General features: G+C 42.3%; 1 pseudogene; it reads left to right on the top strand.

Moving 5' to 3' along the window:
- Nucleotides 1-662: 662 nt before the first annotated feature.
- LOC101685712 lies at nucleotides 663-2097 on the top strand (annotated as a pseudogene).
- Nucleotides 2098-14020: the final 11923 nt, after the last annotated feature.

Here is a 14020-nt window from a genome sequence, read left to right as displayed (position 1 = left end):
AATTGGGAGTCTCCTGGTGGAATGTTACATTCCTGCTATCAAATGTCCTTGTTAGTGAGATTTAGGTCTTAAAAGAAATTTAACTTTATTTACTTTTCCTTCTACCTCCATCTCCTTCGGTTTTTTATGGAGGGGAGGGTGACGTTAGGGCTTGAGAAACTGAGTTATGTGTCTTTGGAAATTGAGCTATTGATAAGGCTACTTCTTTGTTGTAAATCTCAAGGACATTTGTAAACCAAGAGAGACTCCTGCCTTGCAGAACTGTGATCTCTGCAAGATAACCATTTGCTCTTCTTGTAGGGCAGTCAGGGGTGCCTGTGAAATGTCACACATGTTACCAAGGGGAGTGGGTGAAGGGGGGGGTGCAAGGCGCCAGCTTTTGCTTTGTCCTCAGCCAGCCTCTTGCTCCTTAGAGTTGAGGGTTTAAGCAATTTTTCCTTTCTTAGCAAAGCATTAGAAGCATTATTATACAGAAGCCAGAAACAGCCAGGTTAAACACAGATTTTCGCTATTCTTTATCCTGTTATGCTGCTTGCTGACTCCCTTATCTATCGTCAGCTAGCTACAGTTTCTCAGTTAGCATAAGCTGGTCATAAAAAGAATGTTAAAACCTATAGGCTATACTATAGTTCTGACCTGGGGTCCTTCAAGACGATTCCGGGATGATTGCACAGTCTCGTGCCCCTGCAGCTCTGTCCAGCTGTGGTCTAGTTCCAGTGGGAGGCACCCCTCGAGCAGTGCAAAAGAAGCGGTGAAAGAAGAGGGTGTGGGCCAGCATGGCTGGACAATTGCCCAGCCACTTCTGTCAGTACCATGGGCACCGACCGGTCCTGGAGGGCGGGCAGAGTCCCTCAACCGGCCTAGCGCAGCACAGGAAGTCCCACACCAGCTGGCCTATTTAGCCCCTGGTCCAGTCCTGCAGTAGCAACCCAAATTGAGGAAGTGAGCCCTTTACCTGGGCAGCTGCTGCCGGCTGCGCCCAGCCAACCCTCGTTCAGAAGAGAGGTTTTCCATTCAAAAATGGGAAAATTGGAGAAAATTTTCATTCCCTATGTCTAGTTTGTTCATGGTATACATCCATGTATGTGAACAACCAAAGATAAGCAGACAGAAAAGGAAATATAACTTACCACTAACCAAAATCACTATTCAAAAAGAAATGAAAATAACTTTCTGCAGGATTCTGCTTCATCTGACAACTCCGGAAGCAGGAAAAAAAGAAAGTCTTTTAAAAATACTGAGAACATTAAAAATACACATTTGAAGAAATCAGCATTTCTCACTGAAATTGATGAGGGAGCAGGAGGCTGGCTGAGGACAGAGCAAAAGCTGGCGCCTTGCACCCCCTCTTCACCCGCTCCCCTCCATATGTGTAGCATAGGGATCGCAATCCTGCAGAACAGGAATCTCCCTTGCTCTACAAGATGTCCTAGAGACCTAAACAGGGAGGTTACCTTATCAATAGCACAAATTTCCAGAGGCAAATAACTCTTGGTTCCTGAAGCCCTAATGTCCCCCTCCCACCATAAACTGGAGGAGACTGGGGTAGAAAGGAATGTAAATGATAGCCGGATCATAATGCCCCACCAAGAATCTCCCAATTATCTTGATGTTAATGCCTGACCTAAAGACGACAATTGATCAGGCCATAAGGGCAAAGACTCCCCCCCCTCCCCCGGCACCTTGTAGACCCTCCCTAGCATGTGAGAACTCTGTCGAAATCCCCCATTCCTTCACCACCACCCCCCAACCGTGGGGTATATAACATGCCCACCCTCACAACCCGGGGCAGCAGCTCTTCCTGCCCACGGGTCCTGTCCCCGTGCTTTAATAAACCACCATTTTGCACCAATGACGTCTTAAGAATTCTTTCTTTAGTCGTCGGCTCCGAACCTCCTCACCCCACCGAACCTGACTTAGGTTCTGGAACTTCATCAAAATGAACCAAAAGGAAAATTATGCTGGGCAAAATTTAGTGATCAGACTTCTCATAGTGTTCTTCTAAAGGCTCCCAGTCACTGGATGGGAAACACTATTGGAAATTCCAACCAATATAGGGAGTTGATGGCCGTACATGATGAGGGAGCAGGAGGCTGACTGAGGACAAAGCCAAAGCGAAAGCTTTGCACCCCCTCTCCACCCGCTCCCCACGGTAATGTGCGTGACATTCCTCAGGCACCCCTGACTGCCATAAGTGAGAAACAAATAGTTAACTTGCAGAGATTACAATCCTGCAAGACAGGAATCCCCCAACTATCTTGATGTTAATGGCTTGCCAAAAGACAACATTGATCAAGCCTTGGGGATCCCAGCACCTTGTAGACCCTCTTTAGCATATGAAACCTCCCTTTCCCTCACCTTCCCCCAACCACGGGTACATAACCTGCCATCCTCACAACCCAGGGCAACAGCTCTTCCTGCCCATGGGTCCTGTCCCCTTGCTTTAATAAACCACCATTTTGCACCAAAGATGTCTCAAGAATTCTTTCTTGGTCATCAGCTCTGGACCTCAGCCCACCGAACCTCACCTAGGTTCTAGAACTTCATCAGTACACTTAAAAATGCTCCTAAAGGGGTGCCTGGGTGGCTCAGTTAAAGCCTCTGCCTTAGGCCCAGGTCATGATGTCAGGGTCCTGGGCTCTAGCCCTGCATAGGGATCTCTGATCAGCAGGGGAACTGCTTCCCCCCACTCTCTGCCTGCCTCTCTGCCTACTTGTGATCTCTGTTTTTCAAATAAATAAATAAAATCTTTAAAAAATGCTCCTAAAAGTTCACACTTAGATCTCAGATCACAGTATGTCTTGTAAAAACAGTTTTTTCAAAATCTCTGGACTCTTGAAAATTGGTACGGAAATGGAAATTTGCCTTAACATACAAGTGCAAAAGATGAGTTTAAAAAATTGTAAACAAGTTGTATTATATTTTATATTTTTAAATACTGTATACCATGTATTATGGGTATATTGTTCATACTTGAGAGATATATTATAGTTTTGTTATGAAAGTATGTATTTTGTTCTACCAATTGGTAAGTGTTTTGTATATATACAATGAAGAAATTTTTGATATGCCTGCGTTTTCGCGTCCGAGAGACCATCAAGGAGCCAAGCACCAATGCAATCACATGAGGGTTTATTTGACAAGCTTAAGCTTGGGCCCAAGTATACCCAACAGAGTGGAGTAGAGACTTGGACCCCAAGGTGACATGCTTAAGCTTGGGTCCAAGTGATGAGGGAGCAGGAGGCTGGCTGAGGGCAAAGCAAAAGCTGGCACCTTGCACCCCCCTCTCCATCTGCTCCCCCTCAGTAGTATGTGTAGCATTCCTCAGGCACCCGTGACTGCCATAAACAAGAAACAAATAGTTAACTTGCAGGGATCACAATCCTGCAAGACAGGAGTCTCCCTTGGCTTACAAATGTCCTAAATCTCACTAACAAAGATGATTGATAGGGATCTCTGATCAGCAGGGGAACTGCTTCCCCCCACTCTCTGCCTGCCTCTCTGCCTACTTGTGATATGGATTATGACATCCCACCAAAAAGTCTCCCCACTATCTTAATGTTAATGGCTGGCCTAAAGACTACATTGACCAAACCACAAGGGAAAGGCCTCCGGTATCCCAGCACCTTGTAGGCCCTCTTTAGCATATGAAAACTCCATCGAAACCTCCCTTTTCCTCACCTTCCCCAACCACAGGGTACATAACCTGCCATCCTCACAACCCAGGGCAACAGCTCTTCCTGCCCATGGGTCCTGTCCCCGTGCTTTTATAAACCACCATTTTGCACCAAAGGTGTCTCAAGAATTCTTTCTTGGTCATCGGCTCCGGACCTCAGCCCACTGAACCTCACCTAGGTTCTAGAACTTTATCACAAGTATACCCGATGCAGTGGAGTAGGGACTTGGACCCCGAACCAGATTACAATTGGAGTTTCTAAGGGCAGAGTAGGAGTGAGCTCGGCGGTGGGTGAGGACAAAGGGGATTATGGATGATGTAAGTCTCCAAGGATTTCTGGAAGCAAGGTATCCAGGACCTTGAGGGGCTAGCTATTTTGGGGAGAAAGGTTATTTATTACCAATAATAAAAATCTTCTCGATACCCTTTAGATGTATATCAGTGGGCCATATACTTGGGAATTATTCTTGACACTATCTTGGAGGTTTAGAGATAAAATTTCCTGAAATAATTGTTAAAGTAGACTTACAGGATCCTGGTTGGACCTGTTGGAGTAGGGGGGGTCAGTCAGGCTAGGATTGTCCTCAGCAAAACATCAAGGTGAAGCCAGTTAAGTCCCCAGGGGAGATCCACTCTGTCTGTTTCAAGGGCTTGTCAGTAGGTAAGGAATTTTAATGATTTTCTTCTGCCTCTGTTTCCCACATCAGCTAAACTTGAGGTGGGATGGCCTTAATCTTCTTGGCCTCCACATTTTAAGTGTGCCAAGGTACATGGAAAATTGATTTATTTGCACAAGGTACTGAGTTTTGGGGTTTTGTTTTTGTTTGTTTGTTCGTTTTTTAAGAAATAGCTATCTAATTGATGTGGGAAACAGAGGCAGAAAAAAAGTTATTAAATTTCCTTACTATCTGAGAGCCCACTGAGAAGTCCTTGAAACAGAGTGACATTCCTTTAGGGACTCACCTGCCTCTACCTTAATACTTTGCTAAGGGCAAAAGGCAATCCTAGCCTGACAGCCCTTCACCCCCAAAGAGGATCCTGTAAGTCTACTTTAACATAGAAAAATTCCTTGGGAAACTTCCTTTATCTCTAACCCTCCAAGATACATGCTGGCAATCATCCCCAAGCATATGGCCCACTGATATATATCTGAAGGGTCTCATGACTGAATTTTTATTAGACAGTAATAAATTGCATTTTCTGAACAACAGCTAGCCCCTCAAAGGTTCTGGCCAAAATTCCTGAGACATCTATGCTGTTCCTAACCCCCTCCCAACTTGCAAGTATAGTGCTCGCTTTGGCAGCACATATACCAACTTGCAAGTATATAATGGATCACTTCTCACAAACCTGGGATGGCAGCAGCAGCAGCAGCAGCAGCAGCAGCAGCAGCTCTCTCTGTCCATAGGTCTTGTCCCCGTGCTTTAATAAACCACCATTTTGTACCAAAGATGTCTCAAGAATTCTTTCCTGGTCCTGGGCTCTAGACCTAACCTCACAGAATTTCACCTATATTCTAAAACTTTACCATAATCTCAAGATGAAAATCTAAATGTGAAAAGTTTACTAATACACTACTGAATTTTAAATCTGTGGCACAATCATTATAAACATGGGGTTTGTCTGTGGTTCTCCAAGTTGATTTCTGCCTCCTAGTCGGTAATTACTGGAAAACTAGTCCCATTTTTACCAAACTTAATTTCTGGTTTTTGGTTTATCCATTCAAATCTAAAATAACTTGGTTGTAACCAAATTTTTAAATAATAATATAATAATTTGCCCCCTTAAGAAAAAAAAAAAGATATAGAAGGGTATTGTATAAAGTTAAACAGGTCAATCCAACAAGAAGATACAACAAATGTGTGTGTGTATATATATATATATGTATATATATATATATATATATATATATGCACCAAACATAGAAAATCTTAAATATAGAAAGCAAATCTTTACAGACCTTAAAAAAAGAAATAGATAGCAATATAGTAATAGTAGTAGACTTCAATATCATAATTACCTTAATTAATAGATGTTCAAGAGAGAAAATCAATAAAGAAACATGGCAGGGAAGGAGCTTGGAAAGATGGCAGATGATGTCATCTGGTCTTATGTTTACAATAAACTATCATCCACATCCAAATCAATAAGCCAGAGAGTGACTCAAAGACTGGCTGAAAAAAACAAAAAACAAAAAACAAAACACCCTTCTCTAAATAAATGAAGCTACCTATGAAAGGCAAGGAAGGTCAGAAAGGTAGAGGAAGCTGCATGCATGCAGAGGGCAAAGAAAACAGCCCTTGCACCAGATAGCCCACACAACGAAGACTGATCCCCATAATATTTGGCTTTATAAACCAGAGGGATGGAATTCCATGAGTTCATAAAACCAGTGGGACTTGGAACCTGGAGCATTAAAAATAACTTGACTTAGCTCTGAGCCACCCAGGAGGGTCAGTGATAGCTGGGTCACTGCCCTTAAAGAGATAGTAGTGTTATACCCCAATAATGGGTTTGTGATTCAAGGAGTGAGACTGATACAAAGTGAAGGTCAAGCAAAGCTTTATTTCACACCAACCATCAAGAATCTAACCGAATGTTTGGGGACGCACCTCTTACAAGAGAGGATAACGCTTCCCTGTTTCAGACTAGTTTTTAAGGGCAAAAGCTATGCGGTCAGGCCTGGCCACGCACAGGTGGCCAATGAGATTGAAACACACACAGGAAACTCCACAGAGATGCTAAGTGACCAGTTGAGTTACAATTTACCCTAGTAGATATTTGAACAAGCCTATTACACTTTGATTAGGATTGGCACCAAAAAGGCTCCCAAAGTGCGGGGACCCCTACTCCTTGGTAACTAGAGAGACAGTATGCAACCCCCCACTGATCAGATGTCTCCACCTGGCCTAACCCACCCTTGTATCTGGGCTTTGTTACCTGGAGCTGGTTTCCAGGACTTGTTTTTAAGTAAATCCCCTGGGGGAAGGGGAGCAGGGACAGTTTAACTTTAATGAAAGCCTCTTTCTAAATAGGTCCTTACATTCCCCCCTTTTCTTGGAGACTAGTCAAATCTTTGACTTAAAAGCCAGCTCTATACCCTCCTTTTAATGGCTGCTAGACCGTTTTAATGACTCCAGTGTGATTTACCCAGAAACAGTATTTTTCTCCTAAGGTTATGCAGAACCCCCCCCTTTTTATTTTGCAATTGCTTATACCTCCCGCCTATATCTTAACAATAAGGGCAACAATGAATTTAATGAACTCATTGTTTTTTGAGTCTTAGTTTTAGTCCACAATCGGGGGAGTCCATCTCAGCAGCATCCACCTCTAGGGGGCATTCTTGTCCTTGGCTCATTTGACGTAACCCGCATGAATCCAGGCCCTGATGCCTTCTACTTTTATTGCCATGGGGGTGGTCAGTATGACAGTAAATGGTCTGTCTTCCAGCGAGGCTCCAGGTTTCCCACTTGGTGGCGATGTATCCAAACCAAGTCCCTGGGTCGATAAGGATATGGCTCCACCTCTGTCTCCATCCCAGTGGGTGTGCAGTCCAAATTTCTGCATGGGCTTACTTTAAGACAGACTGTAATGCCTGCAGTGACTGGAGTACAGACTGGTCAGTCATTTTTGCTATAGCATCCTCTTGTAATTGAGGGCGGGGGGGGGTGTCTTCTGAACATTATTTTAAATGGGGTCACCTTATTTAAGTAGGGTGTACATAGAGCCCTGAGGAGGGCAAAGGAAAGAAGATCTACCCACCCACCTCCAGTCTCCAGAATTAAATTTGTCAAAGTCTCTTTAAGAATCCGATTCATTCTTTCTACTTGCCCCAAGCTCTGGGGCCGGTAGGCACAATGTTTCGAATTAGTGCCTATGGCTTTGGCCAATACCGTAAGACTGAACTCACAAAGGCAGGGTCATTGTCTGACCCTATTGCAAGAGGTGACCCAAACCTCTAGTAGCTTTTTGGTTACCATTCCTGCCATCTCATGTTCAGCAGAAAAAGCCTTTACCCAGCCTGAAAAGGTATCGACAAAAACTAACATATACGTGTGCCCATATTTTCCCGGTTTCATCTCTATAAAATCTATTTCCCAATATATTCTTGATTCCTTACCTCCTTCTCTTTTCCCTCTTTCCATTCTAGTTCATTCCGCATTTACTGCATGATATTGAGCACATCTATCAACCACATCTTGAGCCATACTCCCTAATTTAGAAACCTGGATCTACTTGTCCATAAGCTCTTTAAGCTTGCGTGTCTCCAAATGAGTTCTCTAATGTATTTGGCTCACTAATTTTCTTGCTAGTAAGAATTAACTTTCCTGTTCTAGTTTTATCCCAATCCCCTTTATAGTCTAATTTGCCGCTTCCAGTCAGCGATGGGAGAAGAATTAGGCACAAACAAGTCAGCTGCAAGAGATTGAGAGCAGGGGACAACAGTCGAAAAGGACTGCTGCCACAAGCAACTCCACAGTCTCACTTTTATTGGATAGAAACAATAGCCAACAGAAGGACTGATGAAGGTCAAATATTAATCCCGTCTTGCAGACAAGTAAGGAGGAGGATAAAGTTTATAGTTAAACAAGCACATTCAAAGGACTCATCTAACTAAAAACAGGTGCTTCTGGGAAGAGAAAGGATCGATAATGGAAAAGGGAAGCAAGTGGTTATTGTTCCACCCTGAGCTGACCGGGCGTTCCCCGGTGTTTGGCTTCCCTGAAGCAGGCGGCATTCCGCCCTGGGCAGGCCAGGGGTTCCTGGCTGCCCATCTTCTGTGAAGGGGTGGCCTTCTGCCCTGAGAGAGCCGGGCATCCCCAGCTGCCCAGCTTCACGGTCGTTCATCATCCATCTCCCCAAAGACCTGTTGCCAGTATATGTATTTCTTAAGGCCATATCTAAATGTGCTTGGTAACTAGTAAAATCCTCCAGGGATTACAGTTTAAGTAACAAATTGTTCCGAGGGGCAGCACACTAATTTAGTCCATTTCTGCAAATATACCTGCATCCTTGACCAGGAGGACCATGGCAGCAATTATGTGGAGGCAAGGGGGAACCCAACTACTACTAGATCCAGTTTCTTGCTAAGATAGGTTATTGGCCTTTGCCAAGGCCTCAGAGTCTGAGTCAAAACTCTTTTAGTCACCCCTACCTTTTCATCTACATACAAGTGGAAGAGCTTGGTAACATCTGGGAAGGCCAATGCTGGGGCATTCAGTAAGTCTGTTTGTAATTCCCAAATGCTCCTTCCACCTGAGCTGTCCACCTTACCATATTGAGTCCTCACTTAGCCAGCTTGTAGAGAGGTCGCGCCATCTCTGCAAACCATGGTATCCACAGCCTGCAGTAGCCCACTGTCCCAAGAAACTCCCTCACAGAGATCAAAGCCTAAATAAATGGTGTGGCTCTGACACAGGTGTGTTTTCATTGCTGACACCTGATACCGTTTTCCCTGCAGAGTCTGTAAGAGAGCTCTTGTCCTCCCAAGCATGACCCATAGGCCTCAGCAGCTATTTCTATTATTCCCACTAACTCAGTCAGATTCTTCCTTTCAAATCCTTCAATTTTATGAAGTTTCCTCCTTATATCTGGGGCTGGCTGACTGGCAAAAGCAAGATCGTCTACACGAGTTATTGTGCAACTTCTCTGAAGTTTACCTTACGCTGCCTAGCTTAGGTAAATAAACATTTAATAACAATCTAATTTAGAATTTAATACCCATAAAGGCATGTTATTAAAACCAATTTTGCTCTCTAAAATAACCCTTATTTCCAGAGATAGCCAAATCAGAACTAATTCACTTGAAAAGCAAGTCCAGTTTTAACAAACTTGGCCTAATTATTTACATAAGCTCAGCAAGAACAGTGAGTGATCATATAGATCTTTTAGAATCTGCTTTGCTGGAACTTCTTATAAGGAATCTCTAGGTTGAACTTTTAGTAGCCTCTCCAGGCCAGATGCCAAGCCATGTAGTTGCCATCAGACATGCCTGCAACAACTGTCAATTCCTCTCCCTGAGGTACCCAAAGTATCCTGAGGCTCCTCCTCCTACCAGGGAGTGATATTCTTTACTCACCTCGTGAGGCTGCTGGGAACTCTGTAAGCAAGGTATCAGGCCAACAGTTCCAAAGGGCTTATGGCTCCAGGCTTCATAAAGTCAACCCTAGTTCTTTTAAGCTGTCTGGTCATATCTGAGTCTTTTCAAATATGACATTCCAGTCAAAGCATTGGTAAAATAACCAGTTTCCAATGGTGTCCTGTTACAAGGAGAACAGATTCTTTTTTTTTTTTTAAATTTTTTATTTTTTATAAACATATATTTTTATCCCCAGGGGTACAGGTCTGTGAATCACCAGGTTTACACACTTCACAGCACTCACCAAATCACATACCCTCCCCAATGTCCATAATCCCACCCCCTTCTCCCAAACCCCCTCCCCCCGGCAACCCTCACTTTGTTTTGTGAGATTAAGAGTCACTTATGGTTTGTCTCCCTCCCAATCCCATCTTGTTTCATTTATTCTTCTTCTACCCACTTAAGCCTCCATGTTGCATCACCACTTCCTCATATCAGGGAGATCATATGATAGTTGTCTTTCTCTGCTTGACTTATTTCGCTAAGCATGATACGCTCTAGTTCCATCCATGTTGTTGCAAATGGCAAGATTTCATTTCTTTTGATGGCTGCATAGTATTCCATTGTGTATATATACCACATCTTCTTGATCCATTGATCTTTGATGGACATCTAGGTTCTTTCCATAGTTTGGCTATTGTGGACATTGCTGCTATAAACATTCGGGTGCATGTGTCCCTTTGGATCACTACATTTGTATCTTTAGGGTAAATACCCAATAGTGCAATTGCTGGGTCATAGGGCAGTTCTATTTTCAACATTTTGAGGAACCTCCATGCTGTTTTCCAGAGTGGCTGCACCAGCTTGCATTCCCACCAACAGTGTAGGAGGGTTCCCCTTTCTCCGCATCCTCGCCAGCATCTGTCATTTCCTGACTTGTTGATTTTAGCCATTCTGACTGGTGTGAGGTGATATCTCATTGTGGTTTTGATTTGTATTTCCCTGATGCCGAGTGATATGGAGCACTTTTTCATGTGTCTGTTCGCCATCTGGATGTCTTCTTTGCAGAAATGTCTGTTCATGTCTTCTGCCCATTTCTTGATTGGATTATTTGTTCTTTGGGTGTTGAGTTTGCTAAGTTCTTTATAGATTCTGGACACTAGTCCTTTATCTGATATGTCGTTTGCAAGTATCTTCTCCCATTCTGTCAGTTGTCTTTTGATTTTGTTAACTGTTTCCTTTGCTGTGCAAAAGCTTTTGATCTTGATGAAATCCCAGTAGTTCATTTTTTCCCTTGCTTCCCTTGCCTTTTGCGTTGTTCCTAGGAAGATGTTGCTGCGGCAGAGGTCGAAGAGGTTGCTGCCCGTGTTCTCCTCAAGGATTTTGATGGATTCCTTTCGTACATTGAGGTCCTTCATCCATTTTGAGTCTATTTTTGTGTGTGGTGTAAGGAAATGGTCCAATTTCATTTTTCTGCATGTGGCTGTCCAATTTTCCCAGCACCATTTATTGAAAAGGCTGTCTTTTTTCCATTGGACATTCTTTCCTGCTTTGTCGAAGATTAGTTGACGATAGATTTGAGGGTCTATTTCTGGGCTCTCTATTCTGTTCCATTGATCTATGTGTCAGTTTTTGTGCCAGTACCATGCTGTCTTGATGATGACAGCTTTGTAATAGAGCTTGAAGTCCGGAATTGTGATGCCACCAACGTTGGCTTTCTTTTTCAATATCCCTTTGGCTATTCGAGGTCTTTTCTGGTTCCATATAAATTTTAGAATTATTTGTTCCATTTCTTTGAAAAAGATGGATGCTACTTTGATAGGAATTGCATTAAATGTGTAGATTGCTTTAGGTAGCATAGACATTTTCACAATATTTATTCTTCCAATCCAGGAGCATGGAACATTTTTCCATTTCTTTGTGTCTTCCTCAATTTCTTTCATGAGTACTTTATAGTTTTCTGAGTATAGATTCTGTGTCTCTTTGGTTAGGTTTATTCCTAGGTATCTTATGGTTTTGGATGCAATTGTAAATGGGATTGACTCCTTAATATCTCTTTCTTCTGTCTTGCTGTTGGTGTAGAGAAATGCAACTGATTTCTGTGCATTGATTTTATATCCTGACACTTTACTGAATTCCTGTATAAGTTCTAGCAGTTTTGGAGTGGAGTCTTTTGGGTTTTCCACATATAGTATCATATCATCTGCAAAGAGTGATAATTTAACTTCTTCTTTGCCGATTTGGATGCCTTTAATTTCCTTTTGTTGTCTGATTGCTGAGGCTAGGACCTCTAGTACGATGTTGAATAGCAGTGGTGATAATGGACATCCCTGCCGTGTTCCTGACCTTAGCGGAAAAGCTTTCAGTTTTTCTCCATTGAGAATGATATTTGCGGTGGGTTTTTCATAGATGGCTTTGATGATATTGAGGTATGTGCCCTCTATTCCTACACTTTGAAGAGTTTTGATCAGGAAGGGATGTTGTACTTTGTCAAATGCTTTTTCAGCATCTATTGAGAGTATCATATGGTTCTTGTTCTTTCTTTTATTGATGTGTTGTATCACATTGACTGATTTGCGGATGTTGAACCAACCTTGCAGCCCTGGAATAAATCCCACTTGGTCGTGGTGAATAATCTTTTTAATGTACTGTTGAATCCTATTGGCTAGTATTTTGTTGAGTATTTTCGCATCTGTGTTCATCAAGGATATCGGTCTATAGCTCTCTTTTTTGGTGGGATCCTTGTCTGGTTTTGGGATCAAGGTGATGCTGGCCTCATAAAATGAGTTTGGACGTTTTCCTTCCATTTCTATTTTTTGGAACAGTTTCAGGAGAATAGGAATTAGTTCTTCTTTAAATGTTTGGTAGAATTCCCCCGGGAAGCCGTCTGGCCCTGGGCTTTTGTTTGTTTGGAGATTTTTAATGACTGTTTCAATCTCCTTACTGGTTATGGGTCTGTTCAGGCTTTCTATTTCTTCCTGGTTCAGTTGTGGTAGTTTATATGTTTCTAGGAATGCATCCATTTCTTCCAGATTGTCAAATTTATTGCCGTAGAGTTGCTCATAGTATGTTCTTATAATAGTTTGTATTTCTTTGGTGTTAGTTGTGATCTCTCCTCTTTCATTCATGATTTTATTTATTTGGGTCCTTTCTCTTTTCTTTTTGATAAGTCGGGCCAGGGGTTTATCAATTTTATTAATTCTTTCAAAGAACCAGCTCCTAGTTTCGTTGATTTGTTCTATTGTTTTTTTTGGTTTCTATTTCATTGATTTCTGCTCTGATCTTTATGATTTCTCTTCTCCTGCTGGGCTTAGGGTTTCTTTCTTGTTCTTTCTCCAGCTCCTTTAGGTGTAGGGTTAGGTTGTGTACCTGAGACCTTTCTTGTTTCTTGAGAAAGGCTTGTACCGCTATATATTTTCCTCTCAGGACTGCCTTTGTTGTGTCCCACAGATTTTGAACCGTTGTATTTTCATTATCATTTGTTTCCATGATTTTTTTCAATTCTTCTTTAATTTCCCGGTTGACCCATTCATTCTTTAGAAGGATACTGTTTAGTCTCCATGTATTTGGGTTCTTTCCAAACTTCCTTTTGTGGTTGAATTCTAGCTTTAGAGCATTGTGGTCTGAAAATATGCAGGGAATGATCCCAATTTTTTGATACCGGTTGAGTCCTGATTTAGGACCGAGGATGTGATCTATTCTGGAGAATGTTCCATGTGCACTAGAGAAGAATGTGTATTCTGTTGCTTTGGGATGAAATATTCTGAATATATCTGTGATGTCCATCTGGTCCAGTGTGTCATTTAAGGCCCTTATTTCCTTGCTGATCTTTTGCTTGGATGACCTGTCCATTTCAGTGAGGGGAGTGTTAAAGTCCCCTACTATCATTGTATTATTGTTGATGTGTTTCTTTGATTTTGTTATTAATTGGTTTATATAGTTGGCTGCTCCCACATTTGGGGCATAGATATTTAAAATTGTTAAATCTTCTTGTTGGACAGACCCTTTGAGTATGATATAGTGTCCTTCTTCATCTCTTATTATAGTCTTTGGCTTAAAATCTAATTGATCTGATATAAGGATTGCCACTCCTGCTTTCTTCTGATGTCCATTAGCATGGTAAATTCTTTTCCACCCCCTCACTTTAAATCTGGAGGTGTCTTCGGGCTTAAAATGTGTTTCTTGGAGGCAACATATAGATGGGTTTTGTTTTTTTATCCATTCTGATACCCTGTGTCTTTTGACAGGGGCATTTAGCCCATTCA

The sequence above is a fragment of the Mustela putorius genome, unplaced genomic scaffold (assembly GCF_011764305.1).
Source record: "Mustela putorius furo isolate JIRA1106 unplaced genomic scaffold, ASM1176430v1.1 tig00003914_pilon_pilon_pilon, whole genome shotgun sequence".
Lineage (NCBI taxonomy): Eukaryota > Metazoa > Chordata > Mammalia > Carnivora > Mustelidae > Mustela > Mustela putorius.
Note: the sequence above shows the minus strand (reverse complement) of the source record. Positions and strands in the feature narration are given on the sequence as shown.